The sequence below is a fragment of the Elephas maximus genome, chromosome 20, assembly GCF_024166365.1.
Source record: "Elephas maximus indicus isolate mEleMax1 chromosome 20, mEleMax1 primary haplotype, whole genome shotgun sequence".
Lineage (NCBI taxonomy): Eukaryota > Metazoa > Chordata > Mammalia > Proboscidea > Elephantidae > Elephas > Elephas maximus.
This window is the reverse complement of record NC_064838.1, coordinates 4,763,112-4,782,601: the sequence shown is the minus strand read 5'-3', so window position 1 is coordinate 4,782,601 and position 19,490 is coordinate 4,763,112.

Sequence of the window (19,490 nt, the reverse complement as noted above, 5' to 3'; positions counted from 1 at the left end):
ATAATGTTGTTTATTGGTCCAGTTGTGAGGATTTTTGTTTTCTTTATGTTGAGGTATAATCCATACTGAAGGCTGTGGTCTTTGATCTCCATTAGTAAGGGCTTCAAGTCCTCTTCACTTTCAGCAAGCAATGTTGTGTCATCTGCATGACACAGGTTGTTAATGAGACTTCCTCCAATCCTGATGCCCTGTTTTTCTTCATATAGTCCAGCTTCTTGGATTATATGCTCAGCATACAGATTGAATAGGTGTGGTGAAAGGATACAACACTGACACACACCTTTCCTGACCACCTTTTACTTGGGGAAGCAGAAAATGAACACATCAATGTGATAGTTATTTAACTCTAGAGGCTGCTCTGAATTAAGACAGTCAGGAGCATCTAGAGTGCTACAATCTAGTACTCTCTAGGCATTTGATTCTATGAGAGTGAGAAGGTTGAGCAATTTCCTGCGGGATCGAGATAAACCCAGCCTTTCCTGCAATTAATTTGGCTACATAAGCAAAGAAACGTAGATCTTTATCTACATGACTTCAAAGGCAGAGCTGCATATTAAATGCTTTAAAATAGCTAGGAGAAAGTCCAACAGTTTATTGAGTATTTAATGTGTTCTAATAAATGCTGTGGTAGATGCTTGAGTGTACATGGAATTAAGAAAGTATGACATAGTCTGCTCTCAATAGAAAGATAATAAATAGGGCTGTACTACGAATGGGAAATACAGGCCAAGTCTGACCAAAGAGATCACGTTCACCGAGATGATTGTCATCCTCAGCAAGATCCAGTCTGAACTGATAGCCTGTGAAAGGATGTGTACAGTTATACTTAAAACCAGTAAACCAAACCTGCTGCCATCAAGTTGACTCCGACTCACAGCGACCCTACAGGACCGAGTAGAACTGCCCCATAGAGTTTCCAAGGAGCGCCTGGCGGATTCGAACTGACAACCTTTTGGTTAGCAGCTGTAGCTCTTAGCCACTACACCACCAGAGTTCCCCAAGTTATCCTTAGAGCCAATAAATAAGTGTACATTTGCAGTACATAGACTATGTACTTTATTCTGTGGTTGGAGCTGTGAGGTATAAGGCAAGAGGCCAAGCCAGTGCCAGTCCTGAGGGCCCCATGGTCTCAGCCTCATTTGGGAGGAAAGGATGGATGTGGAAACTAGTCAGAAAACAGTGCAGCACAAACCGTGCCCTGCATATGAAGGTGTGGAGACATCAGATTGCACAATTTATGGGAGGCTGGCGTGGGCCAAACTTGGAAAGATGGATAGAATTTGAAAGGGCAAATTACAGAAAGGAGGATTTTCTTGGGTAAGGAAACACTATGAAAACAAAACTAAACAGCAGACTAATGTGGTAAAAACAGGACAAGGCAAATACTAGAGTCCTAGGTACACAGGGCATGCGTAACTAATGAGTCCTAGGTAGGTACACAGGGCATGCGTAATTAATTAAGACTGTTTTGGTTGCAAGTTGATGGAAACCCATCTGATATGGATTGAACTGTGTCCCATCAAGAAGTGTGTTGAAGCCCTAACCTGTACCTGTGAATGTGACCCTTTTTGGAAATAGGAGTTTTCTTTTGTTATGTTAATGAGGTCAAGTATAGTAGGATGGGTCTCAGACCTAACCTCTTCTGAGTAGCATCTTACAAAAAGGGAAAATAGACATGGACTCACACACACAGGGGAAGATGCCATGTGGCAATGGAAGCAGATGCATCTATAAGCAACAATAAAACACTAAGGATTGCCGGCAGTCACCCAAAACGAGGATAGAGGCCCACAGAAGAAACTGACATGGTCAAGATCCTGATTTGGAGTTTTATCCTCCAGAACTGTGAGAAAACACATTTCAGTTCTTTAAAGCTGCCCACTTTGTGGTATTTCGTGGCAGCCCCAGGAAACTAAGACAGTGTTTGGTACCAAAAATGTAGTGCTGCTGTAACAAATACCTAAATGTACAAAGGGCTTTGAAATTGGGTAATTGGTAGAGGCTAGAGGAATTTTGATGTGCTTGACAGTAAGGGCCTAGATTGCTTTAAAGATACTGTTGGTAGAATTATGGACCTTAATTTAAGGGCTATTCTGTTGAGGGCTCAGAAAGAAATGAGGAATCCTGTAGAAAAAGCTCCTAATGTCATGAACAGAATGTTGCTAGAAATATAGACATTAAATGTGCTTTTGATGAGGTTTTAAAAGGAGATGGTGACCATGTTAAAGGACACTGGAGGAAATATAATCCTTATTATGAAGTGACAAAGAACTTGTCTGCGTTATGTTCAAATGGTTTGTGGAAAGTCGAGCTTGTAATAAATAAATTTGGATATTCGAGGAGATTTCTAAGCAATATCTTAAAGGGGGCCTAGTTTCTCCTTGCTGCTTATAGTAAGATGCAGGAGAAAAGATATAGATTGAGGAATGAACAGTACTTGAAGATTTGGAAAGCTCTATTGTAAAATTTAAGACAGCAAAAAGGACATTACCAGGGTGTGATTACACATCCATTTGCTCAAAAGAAACACCTCAGCAGAAACACTCTCAGCTTAACAAAACAGAGTCCAGAGGGTGAGGCGAACTCCTACGTGGTCCTGAGAACAGAAGATTATTTTCAAGCCTTGTGAGCTAATGAGATTTTCCCTACTAAGTTTTGGACTTGCTTGGTACTTGTGACCCCTTCTTTCCCTCCAGTTTCTTTTGGAATAGAAACACCTACCTTATGCCTTTTCCACCTTTGTACTTTTGAAGAAGATAATAAATTTTGCCCTAGGATGGACCATACCCAGTATTTCACTCATATCTAATTTAGATGATTCAAAAGATGAGATTTTGAACTTAAAATGTATTCTGGAATAGGTTAAGACTTTTGAGGATGTTGGGATGGGGTGAATGTATTCTGCATGTGGGAAGGACATGAACTTCAGGGGGCCAAAGAGTGGAGTGTTATGGATTGAATTGTATCCTTCAAAAAAGATATGCTGAAGTCCTAGCCTCTGTAACCTGTGAATATGACTCTGTTTGGAAATAGGGACTTTCTTTCGTTGTGTTAACAAGGTCATACTGAAGTAGGTTGTGACAAAAGCCTAAATGCACGGGGAAACACCAAAAATTAGTGTAGCAGAGTATATTTATTGTCAGTAGATACAATTTGAATCAGGCAGCATCAGTCTGAAGGTATTAGGAAGGTGATTAGAAGAATGGGTAGTGAAAGCAGGTTATATAGGCGGGGCCTGGGCAGGGTGGTCCCCTAAAGGTCATTGTAATTCTCCAAAAGAGCCCTATGCTTAAGGCAAAATGATCTCCACTAAACTGCTTACTAGGCTATTGTTTGACTTGAAGGTGACTTTAGGAAAACAGTTCCTTAAAGGTTTAAATTTCAAATTGACACCTGAGAACAAATGGCCTGAGTGGGTCATCCCAATTCAATGGACCCAGAAATCTGGATTCCAGGAGAATTAAAACTGTTTCTTAGTTAGATCCTAAACTTGATTTCTTCTGAGTTGTGTCATATGAAAAGGAAAACCAGCACAATGAGACACAGGGGGAGACGCCTTGCAATGATGAAGGCAGACTCATATACCAGCAGCAGTGGAATGCCAAGGATTGCTGGCAGCCACTAGAAACTAGGAAGGAGGCCCACAGGAGGAATCAACATGGCTGGGACCCTGATTTGGACTTTTAGCCCCCAGAACTGTGAAAAAATACTTGTATGTTCTTTAAAGCCACTTACTTTGTGGTATTTTGTTATGGCATCCTTAGGACACTAAGGTACTACTCAACTCAAGATAGTTCAAAAGTTCATGTACCTGAAGAGTCAGGAGAATACAGGCATTTCCCTCTCTTGCCCTTGTTTTCTTCTATCCTGTTTGTATTCTCAGGCGAATGTTTCCTATGGTGCAAAAGCTGGCAGTTCTAGGCCTATAAGATCCATGCCACTTACAACTTCAGAAAGAGAGAGGGCCCCGCTGTCTTCTGGGATCCCTGTCAATCCTTGACTAAGAACTCTGATGGGCCCTATTTGGGTGGTCTGTTAATCACTGGCCCAATCACCGCATCTCTGAGGATGGGCTTCTCTAATTGGTGACCCTGTCAAATAAGCCTCCCTAGGGTGAGGCCTGCCTAGTTAGCCCTCCTGTGGGGGAAAGATGTGGCAGTCTGCTTCCATAAAGATTACAGCCTTGGAAACCCTATGGGACAGTTCTAGCCTGCCCTATAGTGTCTCTATGAGTCAGAATTGGCTTGATGGCAGGGGGACATTAGAAGTTCAGTGGTAGAATTCTCGCCTTCCGTAAAGAAGATCTGGGTTCAGTTTCTGGCCAATGCACCTCACGCACAGCCACCACCTGTCTGTGAGTGGAGGCCTTCGTGTCGTTCTGATGCTAAACAGGTTTCAGCGGAGCTTCCAGACTAGGGTGGTCTAGGAAGAAAGGCCTGGTGATTTACTTCCAAAAATCAGCCAGTGAAAATCCTACGGACCATAATGGTCTGATCCTCAACTGAGCATTGGCATGGCACAGAACTGGGCAGTGTTTTGGCGAGGTGAGTCAGGCTGGATCATGGGAGCCTGTGAGGAAGCAGAAGGGCTTGGACACAGAGCTCAAGGGAGCATCTCAAAAGGAAGGAAGCTGCTAGGAAGCCATTCAGTCTAAGTTGTTAGCAAGCCTGTTTCTAAGCCCTCCTGGGGGCATTTGCAATTTTAAAAGAAGAGAGGAGCAGGGCAGTGCTTGGTAGAAAGGCCAGCTGTTGAGGAGGAGTTTCAGGGGATGGGTGTGTTTGATGGTTGCATTAATGGTCCCAATCCTTCACCTTTCCCTGTAGCCTGTAGTCATCTCCTTCGCTGTGTGACCTTGTGGTGCCCTCCCCCTCCCACACTGACTCTGGGCCTGGTCATGTTACCTGCTTTGTCCAATGGGATGCTAGCTCACTTTGACACAAGCAGAGGCTTGGAAAGTGCTCTTGCTCTTTGGCTGTGGCCATGAGAACACACCAAGGCCAGCCTGCTGGAATAGCACTGAGTCTCCCTGGTGTCCCCAGCTGAGGGCATCCTGTATTAGCTGTTAGTTGCCAGCCCCAAGATGTGGGAGCAAATGCCACCAAGAACAACAGATCCTTCCAAGTGACCCACAGCAGACGCATAGGAGCTCCCTGCTGAGACAGCTGACCTCTGCAGACTCATGTGCAAAATAAAGAGTTTCTGTTGAATACCACTGAGATTTTGTGGTTGGTTGTTACACTGCATTATCGCAGCAAAGGTAACTGATACAAAGGCAGCCCTCAAACCATGCCACATAAGAGGCCGTCTTCTCCATCTGGGTATCATTTTGGAATTTCAATCCTGGTGAATATTGTTTTCAAGTAGTAACTTCCCAAGCACCCAGATTGAGGGAAATGTTCTTCCTTTATAAACATAGAACAAATGTTAATAGCAGGTCCTTTTCATTTTCTGATTCTGCAGCCTGTATTTGAGCTGTAAGAAATGTACTTTGAAATGCTTGGATCTGGTGGTCAGCTGCCTTGAAAGAGCACTGAATGCTTGTTCTGTAAAATGGAGGATTGGTTTTCGTAACCTCTCAGTAGTAGTAGAGAGATGGTTTAGAAGGCTGATTTTTTATATTCTCAAAGGATCGGTTCTGAAATCACCCACAAATCCTACTAAAAGGGATGAGAAATCATAGACCTCGCCAGAAGCATTTGAACTGTTAAGAGACATACATCGTCTAATTCCCAGGTTATATCAAACAGCCCTATTCCTCCAAAAAGAACAAGCTCAGAGAGCAGGAATCTGACTCCCTACTCTAGACCTGAATAGGAGTCCTTGGGTGGCACAAACGGGTAAGCACTTGACTACTAATTGAAAGGTTGATGTTTCGAACCCACCCACAGGTGCTTTGAAAGAAAGGCCTGGCAATTTACTTCTGAAAAATCAGCCATTGGAGACCCTGTGGAGCACAGTTCTATTCTGGCACACATGTGGTCACCATGATTTGGAGTTCACTTGATGGCAACTGATTTGGTTTTATTTTTGGATTAGGCTTGAATAACACCTAGCACGGTGCCTAGAACACAAGAAAGTGTGAAGCAAATGATAACTATGTATCACTTTCTCCTTTTTTATTTTCTTTATTCTGTGGCCTGAAAACGTGCTTGATGATGGTTTCCATGCCTTGTCTCTTAAGGTTCATTAATGTTTTGGTTCGTGGCCAAGTTCATTTATCTGCCAGCCCCTGCACTGGGAATACCACCATGAATCAGGGCAAGTTCCAGCCATGAGCAACTCAGAGTCTGGTGGAAGAGAGATGCTCACCACACAACATGGCTCCTGCTATGAGAAAAGTAAAAATCATGTGTCGTGTGGACCCCTGGGAGCCGTGAGCTCTCAAGGCTGGGGTGACTTTCACAGAATGGGACTTGAAGGACAAGGATGAGTTTGTGAGGGGTCCAGGAGATGGAGAGGCATTAGAGGCAGAAAGAACTGCATGTTTGAAGGCATGGGGGTGTGTGAGGTGGCGGGGTGGGAGGAAGGAATGGCTCCAGATTGTGAAGGCCTACCATGGTGAGAAGTTTGGTGTTCATCCCATTGCTAACAAGGAATCACAGCGTCTACAGCAGAGTGTGATGAATTTAGAAAACAGGTCTATGGAAATCTTTGCCCACAATGGGACTTTAGTGCTCTCACTGGCAGGGGCCTCCACTTATAGAGGAGCAGGCACTCGTCAAGTCTGGTAGAAGCCAAGAGCTCCACAGAGCTAACCCCGGAGGCAGAGGATCGGCTACAGATGGGGGAAGAGAAGAGTTAGGAAGACAAATGGGTCAGACCAGAAATGTTTAGGGCTGGAACTAAGGTTGAAACTTCTCCAGAGATGGTGAAGAGGAGATGGACTCACAGAAGGTCAGATTGCTAAAACCTTTTCTCCGAGAACCCTCCTAGCAGTAAGTTTAATGAGGAAAAAATACTTTTCTAAATATAAAGCGAGGAGAATGCTCATAGATGCATATCCTTAGAGCCGAAAGAGGCACTTAGAAATGACCTAAGACAGGGAAGGACGAGGGAAAGCACTTTCTAGGGGTCGCACAATCTATACATGGAGTCTCATTTGCTTTTCACAAAGAGCCATGCAGTAGAAAGTGATATTCCAACCCGAAGTTCGCAAAGGTTCAGCACCTTTCCCAGGGAGACGCGCTCCTTAGTTAATCCCAGAGCTTGAACTCTAGTCTCAGTCTCCACAATTTCAATTCTGTGAGCTTTTTTCTTCAGCAAGATGCTAATAATTACATATTGCAAATTTAATAAAGGGAGCAAAGTCTCTGATCTTCAAATGATTGACTTAGTCACTTTAGAGTTTGTCTTTATTATTAAAAAATAAGACTTTAGGTTTTAAACTGATTAGATAGTTCTAGTTGGTCATATGCCTCTCTGAATCAAGTAGAGACATTTATTTGTGACTATCAATAATTATTTTATTATTGCTATAATTAAAGATCTCATTCTTTCCTATCTAGTAGCCTAGGAGAAATAAATTTTCCAATTATCTTCACTTTCAGGTCTTTCTTTTTTTCAAAATATCTCTAATTATCACTCTTGCTACAAGTATAATCAACTTGCATAAATTAGATTCTATTCTTAGCCTTCGTTTAGCTATCCCCCATCTTTTTTTCTAGCACTTTATATGTTATGGTGACAAATTCTAAGCTAACACATCTATTTGACACACAACCCAAACTGAAAGGACCAAACTAAAATAATATATTTACATAGAATTTGACTCAGAACAGTCTAAACACACAGAAGAACAAAGATGACTTATTCTCCCATATCATATAATCTCCTTTCCTATCATCCTACTATTGGAATTACGCTAATTACCCTGACTCATTTATATATCTCATTCTACTAATGCAAACCCTAGTCATTGTTACGTTTGAGCAACCTGAATTCATTCATTCGTTTAACATTTACCAAATACCCACTGTGTTTCAGACTCTGTCTCTAGGGTCATGGGAGATAAAAGGGAAAAATAATACATCTTCCCTCATGTGGTGCTGAGAAGCCAATGAGGAGGAGTCACTTTCAGCCCATTTTCCAAACAACCAGAAGCAGTGTAAGGCAGCATGTAACACTAAGTAGTGTAGACAGTGCTGAGGCTGTGAAGCGAAGGAGCCAGGGAGGCAGCCAGGTTCTGAGCAGTCTGGGGGGAAGTCCCTGGGGCTGGGTCTGGATGGGTGGGGGGGACGCTGAGGTGATGGCTCACCTGACAGAGATGATTTTTTCTTCGATAAAGAGCCAGCATGACTTGGGCCAGTTCTATTACCGCTGATGTCTGTTCCATCGTGTTCTACCTCAACAAGAAAACCATGGAGAGCTACTTAAGGCTATTTGTAGAGTTATTGATCTATTAACAGCATTTGATATCAATATGCAGAACTTTTGAACCAATTCAAACCACCCTACAAATCCTTTGTTCTTAGATGTCCTTTGGAGGCTAGTTTCAGACTCCTCCTACTGAGATCAATGTGGCTAGGATTGGTTTTATGTACGATGAAACCATTATTATATTATCATCACTAATAACCATCCATTATGTAGCACCTACTGTGTGTTGGAACCTCTTCGAGGTTTATTCCATAGGCTACTGCTAATCCTTCTGTCTTGTCAGGGAAATATTTTTATCCTCGGGTCTGCTGAGGCCCTGGGAATATATGGGAGGCTGGAGATGGTTTGGATGCAGATCCATCCCACTCAGCAAGTCTGAGATCTGCACCCCTGCCTTTTCGTGTTGAAATGTTTTAGTAAAAGGATGCGATGTCCCGGAGAGGCTCAGATCTCTGGTTGTACCAAGAAGCCAGATGAGCACCCTGCTTAGCTGATGGCATTGCATTTCGTTAGGAGCCATCTTCAGAAGCACCTGGAGCCAGCAGTCAGCTAGGGCCTAGAGGAACAGCACCAATTACATTTCAGAAGGACTTTTGTAGCTGGAAGGCATTTGCCCCCATTCATGGCTGGTCTTAAATTAGGCTTGCAGCAGATTGGTTCGTTCAGTTACTTGGAGGCACATTTTGCAGCCAGCTCAGCCTGATGACTTCATCAGTCTGCAGGTCCTGAAGTTTGATCTTATATAAGAACAGTGGTTTCTGCTTTCAAACATTTTTTAATTAAGTCATGCCCAATATTGGAGATTGGAGTCTCTGTCTGGAAGCCTCCGCTTCTCCCATCCTTGTAACCTTGACTCATCCTTTAAGGGTCACTCAGGTGTCTTGTTTCTATGGTAACAGTCTCTGTCCCTCCATCCTCTGTGTTCTCAGTGTTCTTGCCTCTGTTTCATCCCTTATTGCAGCGTCAGGAAGCGACTCATTGCATGGGCCTTTCTCCTATGAGAGTGATGCAGCTTAAATGAGGCCAGGAAGCTGGCGGACCCTACACTGAGCTCAGTGCCTCAGGGAAGGCTAGAGTGGATGGACACACTCCTCTCAGGAAGAGAGGCAGTTCCTTTACTGGTTCCATCTACACCCACCCCGTTCCCTTTCCCCTCAAAGGGTGTGAGCCTGTCTGGGTGAGATTTGTATCATGACTTTCACTACTCAGAAACACTACCCTCGCCAAGGCAACTATTTAAAATGTACAAGTCATGCTCTTATATTTCCCACCCAGACTGACCCCTTGGCGAGCCTCAGACCCATGAAGATAATTGCTGTCCTGCATTTTCACTGGGTTGTCACAGGTCAATTGCCCCTCATCACTCTCGCCCCTCGCGTTCTGTGGCTTCATTGCCCACTTGCCCTGTATTCTTCCCTCACTGGTTCCTCACACGTAGCCAGTCAGCTTGGCCTACCGAGGGCGAAGTCTGCCCTTGAGACTCTGCTCTGTTCTCATCTCCTCTGTGTCCACTAGTTCAGGCTTCATCTCCTTTCTCTCAGCCAGATTTCGGTTTTATCTGCCAGTGTGTTGTCTTGTTCCTCTCTAATCCCTCATTCATTCTGTACTCAGAACGAACTTGCTAAAATGCAGTGTGAATATTGTTCTTTCCTAAGGTTCTTCTGGGCTCCCCTTGCCTTCAGCATCCGTGCCACGCATTGGCCGGGCTCAGAGCCCTGCAGGGTCACCTTCCCCTCGTGTCTCCCACTCACATGCCCTGCTGCAGGGGTCTCACCACTTAGGCAGGGTTTGTAGAATGGTTGTGCTTTTCCTTCTTTTGGTACCTTTTCCTTTTCCTGGCCTCCAACCTGATTTAAGCTCTCTTCTTGGTGCATAGCCTCAGCCTATTTTGCTGAAATTGCTGATTCATGTTGCTAGGAGACCGTTAGCTCCTTAAGGTCAAGAATAAACCGTGTTTGGTTTGTGTCCCCAAAGCTAGTCTAATGCCTTGTACAGATCAGCAACCAAATACTTGTCTAAAATAATTCCTAGACATTCTCCTGTTATGACTTCACTCAATCCTTACGCAATTCTCCCTCACCACATAAGGCCTATCTCAATGCAGCATCGCATCCAAAAGAAACTCAGAAAACTCCAAGAATCAGAAAAGACTAATTTAGGTAGATTTTCACTGTGTGAAAGTTTTCTTGAGAATGAGGTGAAGGCAGAATCCTGCCACATAACACCCAGCAAGACCCAGAGTGGAGGCCAGGCAGGCCAGCTTTGGAATCAGACTTCCCGGGCATGAATTCAGGCTCGGTTACTTTCTGTCTTTCTTCGGTAGTATTTCACCTCTGCCTCAGTTTCCTGAGGTATAAAATGGGAATAATACAAGCAGCTACCTGATAGTGTTGTTATGAGGATTAAAATGAGATCATTTTAGAACGGGGCTAGTCTACAGGAACTTCTGAATAAATGTTAGCTGTTATCTTAGGCTGCGTTCTCTAGAGAAGCAAAACCAGTAAAGGGTATAAATATACACAGAGAGAGATTTATATTAAGGAAATGACTCACGTGGTTGTAGAGGCTAGAATGTGGGTTAGGTCAGCAGCTCAAATCCACTAGGCACTCCTTGGAAACTCTATGGGGCAGTCCTACTCTGTCCTATAGGGTTCCTATGAGTCGGAATTGACTCAACGGCAATGAGTCTCGGTTTTTTTTTTTTTTTTTGGTAGCACAAATGGTTTGCGCTTGACTACTAAGCTAAAAGTTGGTGGTTCGAACCTGCCCAGTCAGTGGTGCCGCAGAAGAAAGGCCTGGTGATCTATTTCTGAAAGATTATTGCCAAGAAAACCCTGTGGAACACGCGAGTGGGGCGCAGCTCCGCGCTGTGACACATGAGCTTGCCATGAGTTGCAATCTGCTTAGACGGCAACAGGTTTTTTTTTTTTCTTTCTTTTTTCTTTTTCTAATAGGTATGTTTTCCTTTGGTTATAAACAAGTGCAGCTGTCTTTTCCTTTTTAAAAGTTTGGTAAATTGTTCATTTCAGCAGAGGTTTTGTGTCTTTTTCCTTTTGCATGCCTCTACTTGAAGACACTGTTCGCTGGTACCAAATGGCGTCACACAAGAGCGTTTACCACGCACAGATTTCTGCCCAAATTTAGCTCCAGGAAAAAAGGTTTTTTTTTTTTTTTTTTTTTTTTGTCTTGAGATAAATTTATAAATTGTCTTTCTGTTAGAAAATGAAAACGGTGTCACTAGGCGCGTTTCCCTTTTTGCTCTAGCTGTCAGGAAACCAAGGCCCAGTTACGATGCCAGCTGCCTGGTACCCCTGGTGCTTGTCCCCTGCGTGGCTCCAGGGTCCACATTCTGGAGGTGCATTTGTCTCATTGTCCTTGAGTGAAGTATTAAAAGCAGAATTGTCTGGGGGTCAAACGAGAGACTCCCCTTCATCTCTTACAGGAAGTTATTTGTTTTAAGTCCCCGCTTTAACATTCTAATCTCAAATACAGAAACCTACCCAAGGGTCTTCTAACTTTTATCAGACTCAACATAACTGGACAATCCTTTGTAAATACGAAACTGGCTTAGTATGTTTAGGCTTTACAATGCAGCATTTTAAAAAAGGCGGAGGGATCCAGGGCTTAGACATTTAAATCCTATGCAAATAATTATGGTGACTGTATGAAACAGAAAAATGCACTTTGAGTTGGGCTGGCCACTCCTTTCAGTATCGCCTTTTATTTGAAAATAGGCAAACAGAAAAGGAATTATATCTATTTGCTTTTTCTGTTGAATATTTTAATGGTTTGTTCTGTCTGAGAAAACCTGATGTTTAGCTAAAGTTGACATAAACCACAAGTGGACGTGTCAAAACAAGCCGTAGAAAGTTACTTTTGATGTGTTTTATTGAGATATCCATGGTACTTTCCAATTATTGTGTGCCAAGAAAGGTAGTTCTTCACAAAAATGCTTTCTTTTGAAAACCACAAGTGTAACTTGTCCAGCCTATCAGAGGGGAAGGTTCTAAGGCAGGCTGCTCTGCTCCAGGCGGGAGGAAGAAAGGTGAGGATTTGATGCGGGAAGTGTGTAGCCCTCTGTGAACTCCCCTCATGGGCACACAGGAAGAGAACGCGCTGCACTGGAACGTCTGAGCTCCCTCAGGGTCTGAAGAGGAATTTGCAACGTTCGGCACCCTGAACAGCCCGGCTCCCTAAAAGTTCTGAGGCAACTGGATTGGGGGGTGGGCACGGACCTTTCACCTCCCTAAAGCCCCTGTCCCTCTGGACTCAGGAAGCAAGGCACACCGTACCCCAGGGGAAGCAAGGCACACCGTACCCCAGGGGAAGCAAGGCACACCGTACCCCAGGCGGGGAGACTGGCGGGGCCTGGCCTGCACTTCAGAGCTGGCCAGACCTAGGTTTGCATCCTGTTACTCCTGAGTCCCTTAACCTCTCTGAAACCCAGCTGCGGTGGGGTCCGCTCTGACTCACGGCAACCCCGTGTGTGTCAGAGCAGAACTGTGCTCCGGGGCTTTCCAGCTGCCGATGTTTCAGGAGGTGCCAGCCTTCCCTCTGAGGCAGCTCTGGGTGGGTTTGGCAGGAGGTGCCAGCCTTCGCTCTGAGGCAGCTCTGGGTGGGTTTGGTTAGCCTTTCGCACATTAAAGCCTTTGCATCACCCACACGGGGAGCTCTCCTGCCGGGACCACGTGAGGCCTAAATGTTCACTGTTAGTCCGGGGCCTGATTCTTGGGGGTCCCTATCCATGTAGATGCACTTCTTCTCCCAGACCTCCACCCAGTCTGAACTTTGGTAACTGGAGGGCGGGATCATTTCTTCGCCCAGATGGAGGCGCTCTCTGCACTGCGGCCTTCACCCCGCGGCGGCCCCACACATAGCTGGGTGCCTGCTCCCAGCCCCTGGCTGGTGCGGCAACGGTCGCAACGCCCTGTACACGCAGGACTGTACACATGGGAAAGGTGGACTTCTCTAGGCACCCGTTTTTTCTAAAGGCGACTTAAGAAACAGTTCACGAATACGAAGACAGTGGGGCAGGGAGGTGTTTTCAGATTAGAAGGAAACCACATGAAAGACTCAGAAAGAGGAGCACAGTTTTAACTTGACTCAGACGGGTGAGAGGCTGGGGCCTCCACGGCCCCTGCTCCTCCTTCCAGCTGGGAGCCGGCTGGATCTGGGGCCTGGCCAGAGACACCGGAGAGCGTGGCCAGTGGAACCCAGGGGCGAGGTTGACAGGAGGCAGCCAGGCTCAGGAGACCTTCGGGAAGTCATGCCCAGCCTGCACACTCGCTCCCCCCTGGGGTGCTGGCGCAACCACCTTCCTCCTGGAGCTGGCAAGACCATAGAGGCCTTTGTCCTAGAAATGCATATTTGGGGAATCGAGGCAGGCCCAGAGAGCTAAATGTTTTGCCTGAGGTCACACAGCAAGCAGGAAGGGAGTAGGGGCTCCCCGACGGCTCTTTCCCCTAGCATTCTTGGCGCTGGAATTTCCTCTTACAGCTACCTTAATTTTATCATTCATTGTTCTCTAAAGAAGAGGATAAGGACAAGGAACCCAAGTAAAATGATCCTTATTAAAGCAAGCATGGTATTAAATTATAGCTCCCAACAGAAAAGCACACACGTGGTAAGTGGACAGCTTGATGCATTTTCGCTAAGTAAACACACCCATGAAACCAGCTCCCAGGTCAAAAACGCAGAACCGGAATGACCATTGCCTTTGCTTGAGGTCACCAGGCAGGACCTATTCCAACCTGTAGTGGGCCTGAAATTTACACATTTAAACTCAGATTGTGTAAACATTTTAAACATAGTTGCTTTATATTCTATATCTGATCCAAAACTTAGCCGAACCTTCATCCCACTGAGTGGGGAGATAAAAGCAAACACCAGGTAAAGGTATGTCTGTCTCTTCCTGTTAAAACATTGGGTTTTGGTTTAAAACAGTCTCCTTTGTGTAAACTCACCTACTCGGGGGGAGATGCTTAACGTTTCAGGGTTTCTTCTTGCCTCCTGCTTCCCCGGGATGGCTTCTGGTGCGGGGAAAGTTTGGGTCCCATGAAGATGAGGAGGAGACCCTATCTTAGGGGCTGTCCTCTAGGTCTTTGCTAGTGCCTAGGGCAGGGTGGAGTTCTTGGGTGGTTAACACACTCCCCTGCTAACTGAAAAGTTGGAGGTTCGAGTCCACCCAGAGATGCCTCGGAAGAAAAGACTGGTGATCTACTTCTGAAAAATCAGCTACTGAAAACCCTGTGGACATAGTTCTACTCTGACACCCATGGATCACCACGAGTCGGAGTTGACTTGATGACATCTGGGCTGGAGGGCAGGGTGAGGGGAGCTGGTTGCTCTGGCCCAGCTTCTGTCTGTCCTCCAATGTTCAAGTCCTCAGCTGGTGAAACTCATGGCGGGTTTCCTCTGAGCCTGTGCCACTTTCCTCCCCAGGCTGTTCTGTCTGCTAGTGTCCAGGTTGGCTCCATGCACCACCTTGGGATCCCCAGGCCAGGCTGTGCTGCACCAGGGCCCAAGTGAATAAACGGAGCACAGATTGGGGAGAATGTGCTCCTTGACTTCTGTGTGGAGCACAGTGACTCTGAACAGTAAGGACCAAACGCATGCTGGTAGGGGGCTCTCTAGGGCCTCCTGCTCTGGGAGCAGAGAGGCAGTCAGCAGACATGAGAGCACCCCGAGAAGCTGGGAGGGACATCTGTGGCCAGTGCCTCCCCCAGGGGTTTGTGTGCTGTAGACATCAAACAGAAGCAGGAAGACCACACTGGACTTGTTCCCGAGCCATCTGTGTGCTATCGAGGTCTTCCCCTGGATGCAGGACGGGGGGGGTGGGGGGCAGGGCACAGAGGATGTCCCGGTGCAGAGGTCCTGTGACAGGGAGCTGCAGTCATAGTGCATGCTAAGCCTGGAGAGTATTGGGTTCCACAAAAAAAAAAAAGGATTCGATAAGATTTTGTCATTTTCCTATTTTGCCATTTTCGTCTGAACTTTGGTTCCTAGGGAGTTTCTTATGGGGAGAGGATGAGAAGAATAGATGAAGCGAAATAGCAGAAGAAAAGAGAGCAGCTGTTCCTTCTTTACCTGTGATTACGTGATACTGAAGGCATTTTAAAGATGGACCCTGAGCTCATTCCTGAGAGTTCCTGGGTTTGCCTGTGGGCCCCGCTATGATTTGTGCGGCCTCAGGCAGTTTCAACTCTCTGTGCCTCCATTTCCATATTAATCTAAATAAATATTCGGAATCACCTGAATTGTCAGTTTATAACCTGGTGTTCCTTCCCAACTTTTGCCCATGTTTCTGTTTCATATTTTAATTAGGGTTAAGCAATGATCTAAGTTTATAATGTTGAGTGCAGAGTTTCTCAAAGTGGGGGCACACTCAGGGGCCTGCCTGAGGAACACTGCTTTGCAGCAGAGATACCATTTACAAGCGCTGGCTTCTTGTCTCTTTCACTGGCTCCTTCGTGGTTCTGTCTACACATCCTTGTGCCAGTACCCCCAAACCCACGTGCCCAGCTCTGGCCTCTCTCCTGAGGGGCTGTGGTTAGCTGCTGCAGTGTTAGCCCCTGATTCCTGCTGACCCCACGTACAAGGGAAGAAAATGAGCCACAGTCCTGCACCACCTCCGTGATGGGTTGCTGACTGGATTGCTGTGATTGGCTGGTTTTTCAGAAGTAGATATTCAGGCTTTTCTTCTTGTCCATCTTAGTCTGGAAGCTCCGCTGAAACCTGTTCAGCATCATAGCAACATCCAAGACTTCACTGATAGATAGGAGGTGGCTGTACACCAGCTACACTGTCCAGGAATTGAACCGGAGTCTCCCCAAGGAAGGCGAGAATTCTACCACTGAACCACAACTGCCCCGCATCTCTCCTGAACACAGACCCTTGTTCACGGATGCCCATTGCTCACCACATCTGGATGTCCTACTTATATCTCGAAGTCAAAACTCAAAGTTAGGCCTCCTATAATTTTGCTCTCAGATGATATCATTGCTGTCTGCCAAGTTAAAGATGTAAAACTTGGAGTCGCCCTGGACACTTCCTTTTCTTCATTCTTTCTGTCTGGTTGGCTTCAAATGAATCCTGCCTCAAAGGCCTTCTGTGACTGGGCTTTTTCCCATCTCCTGCATCCATTATCTTCAGAGGGTGCTCCTTGACTCCTGTCTGGGTCATTGCAACAGCAAAACCCTGAATCTTGTTACCCACCCACCTCTCCGGGAGGACAGTGGGTAGGGCCATGTCTAGCATTAATCACTTCTCTACTCCCTCATGTTCTTCTGTCTACCCACAGGGCTGAGCATGGTGCCCGGCACATGGTAACACTCCAAAGTCAGGGTGAACAAACAGGGCCACCCAAACACTGATGGGAAAGAGAGCCTGAGGTCAAGTTCTTCAGCAGGACCTTCGTGTCCCATATCAAGAGCTACAGAGGAGGGGGGTGATGCTGGTGCTCCAGTGTGCCTATCCTTCTTTATAGTGGCGTTTCATAGGCTTTTTACATGTCATGGCACCTATGAAAATGAAAATTTTGGTGTGGCATGGATCACTTCTGCCTGGGGCTGGCCAGCCCTAGAGTTCAGCTGCCCAGGCCCCACCCCACTCCCTCACACAAAACTTGAACCTGCTACCAGCACTCCTGGATGTGAGGCTACCTGGGAGTTCCAATCTATACCTCGGGTCGCACCGCCTCTCAAAGCACGGGGAAAGATTTCTCTTAGTGGGACTGATGTGTGGAGGGAAAGACCTGGCAAAGGTTCCCATTTGAAGGGAGGCTGGGGAAAGCTGGACAAGCTTCTAAAAGGTCTTGGTTCCAGTCCCAGCTCTGCAGTAAATACCTGGGTGGCTTGGGCCAGCACCTTCCCACCGGGTCTCGGTTTCCTCTGTAACGTGGTGGGGTGGCTTCCATGGTCTCTCAGGCCCTTCTCACTCCCACATTCTCTCATCTCTGCCTTCTCTCCTTTCTTGATCTTTCTCTTGTTTTTTTTTCTCTTTGTCCAGCTGGAGACAATCTGTCACCCTCCGGCTTCCCAGAGAGTCGGATGGCACATGCCATTCCCGTGGGTCTGAACATAATTGTTCCTGTGTTGAGCCTCCCCACAGCTCCCCCTTCATCAGCCTCTTTGTAGCTTTATCCCCTTGTTTCTTTCCTGTGATTTCGAGATGAGGTGCAGCTCAGCTGATTGGTCCCTAAAGCTAGCTTTCAAAAACGTGCCAGTTAAAGCTGTTCTGATGGGATTAAGGGCGCTTTCTTTTCTTTCACACAATCATTCATTAAAATGTTTTTTTGCTGAAATTATACCATACATTTTGCCAACCCCTGCTCTCACCTGGTATCCTGGTATTTGCTGCTTAAGCTGTGTGGCCTGTGTGTTGGCCCCCATACTGCAGGCAGGCTGGGATGGGTCTCCTTGTCATGGTTCTCACCAGGCTCCCTTCAGTCCTGGGCTTGGGCCACCTCCCTGCCAAACCCTGCTTTTGTGCACACCATGTTGCCTGGGCCTACCTAGGAAAAACCCAGAGGCCAGCCAGCTCCCTGACATTCAGGTGGGTGTGTGTTTGTGTGTGTCTGTGCGTGCGTGTAACTGAGTCTGGAATTCACTGATTAGAACTTATGCAACCCAAGCAGGGAAGGGTGAGGCTGGGCTTGAGCGGGCAGTGGGCAGCCCTGGTTTGGAAGTCAAATAAGGAAGTGGAATCAAGTTTGAGCCTGCCAGTGTGTTCCTGGTGTATTGGCTGCAGTGAGCATGGCTCTGATACAGGAATGGCAACACAGACAGGGGTCACTGTGCACTGGCCAGCAGGCAAAGGGGCTGTGGAGGGGGCTGCTCAGCCTTTCTTCTTGGGGCAAGGTCCCAAGGTCCCAAGTAGGGAGGAGCCAAGAACATCTCAGCACAGGAGCTCGGGTCCAAAGGACGCACTCTGCTCCCAGCACTGCTTTCTTGGTGGTATGAGGTCCCCTACTCTCTGCTTGCCTCCCTTTCCTTTTATCTCTTGTAAGATAAAATGTGGTGCAGGCCATGCTCCAGGGAAACTCCCTTTACATTGGATCAGGGATGTGACCTGAGCAAGAGTGTTACATCCACCCTAATCCTTTTAACCACAGGCAGATATTATGATTTATAACCCATAGGAAAATCACAAAATGGAGGATAGCCACACAATACTGGGAATCATGGCCTAACCAAGTTGACACATATTTTGGGGGGACACAATTCAATCCATGACACGCCACACTTTGGCCCCCCGAAATTCATGTCCTTGCCACATGTAAAACACATTCACCCTATCATATCATAGCAAAAGTCTTAACTCCAAGTCCAGAATCCAAAAATTCCTCTTGACCTGAAATCTAGAATACAAGTTGTGTCTTAGCGGCTCTAAAGTATTTCCGGAAAACCTTAACTTGTGAAATATGTTATGAAAAGGATCACCGTTTAAAGCTAATCTGTATAAACCCATGCCCCAAGTGTCCATATGCCTCAGGATAACCATGTGGAACACTTGGTATGTCTTCATTTTATGGGTATTATCACATTCATGCATTTCATAAAGCTATTACTTTTGAAATAATTGTAGAATTCCCATGCAGTTGCAAGAAATAATACAGAGAGATCCTGTATATCCTTCACCCAGCTTCCCTGAATGGTGACTTTTTTCCAAACTTTAGCGTAATAATAGAACTAAGACATTGCCACCGACGCAACCCATCAACCATATCCAGGCTTCACCAGATTTACATGTGCTCATTTGTGTGTGTGTACATTTGTCACACGTGTACAACCCTCTGACCACCACCACTGTAGGGATACAGAACAGCTCCCTGCACCCTTCGATAGCCACAGCCACTTATTCCCCTCGGTAACGCCTGGCGATCTCTAATCTGTTCTCCATCTCTACAATTTTGTCATCTTGAAAATGTTATATAAGTGGAATTACACAATGCATAACCTTTTCAGATGGATTTTTGCACTCGTCATAATTCCCTTGAGAGCCATCCAGGTGGTTGTGTATATCAACAGTCGATCCCTTTTTACTGCTGAGTAGGATTCCATGGTATGGATGTACCGCGGTTTGTTTACCCGTCCCCTGTTGAGTGACATGTGGCT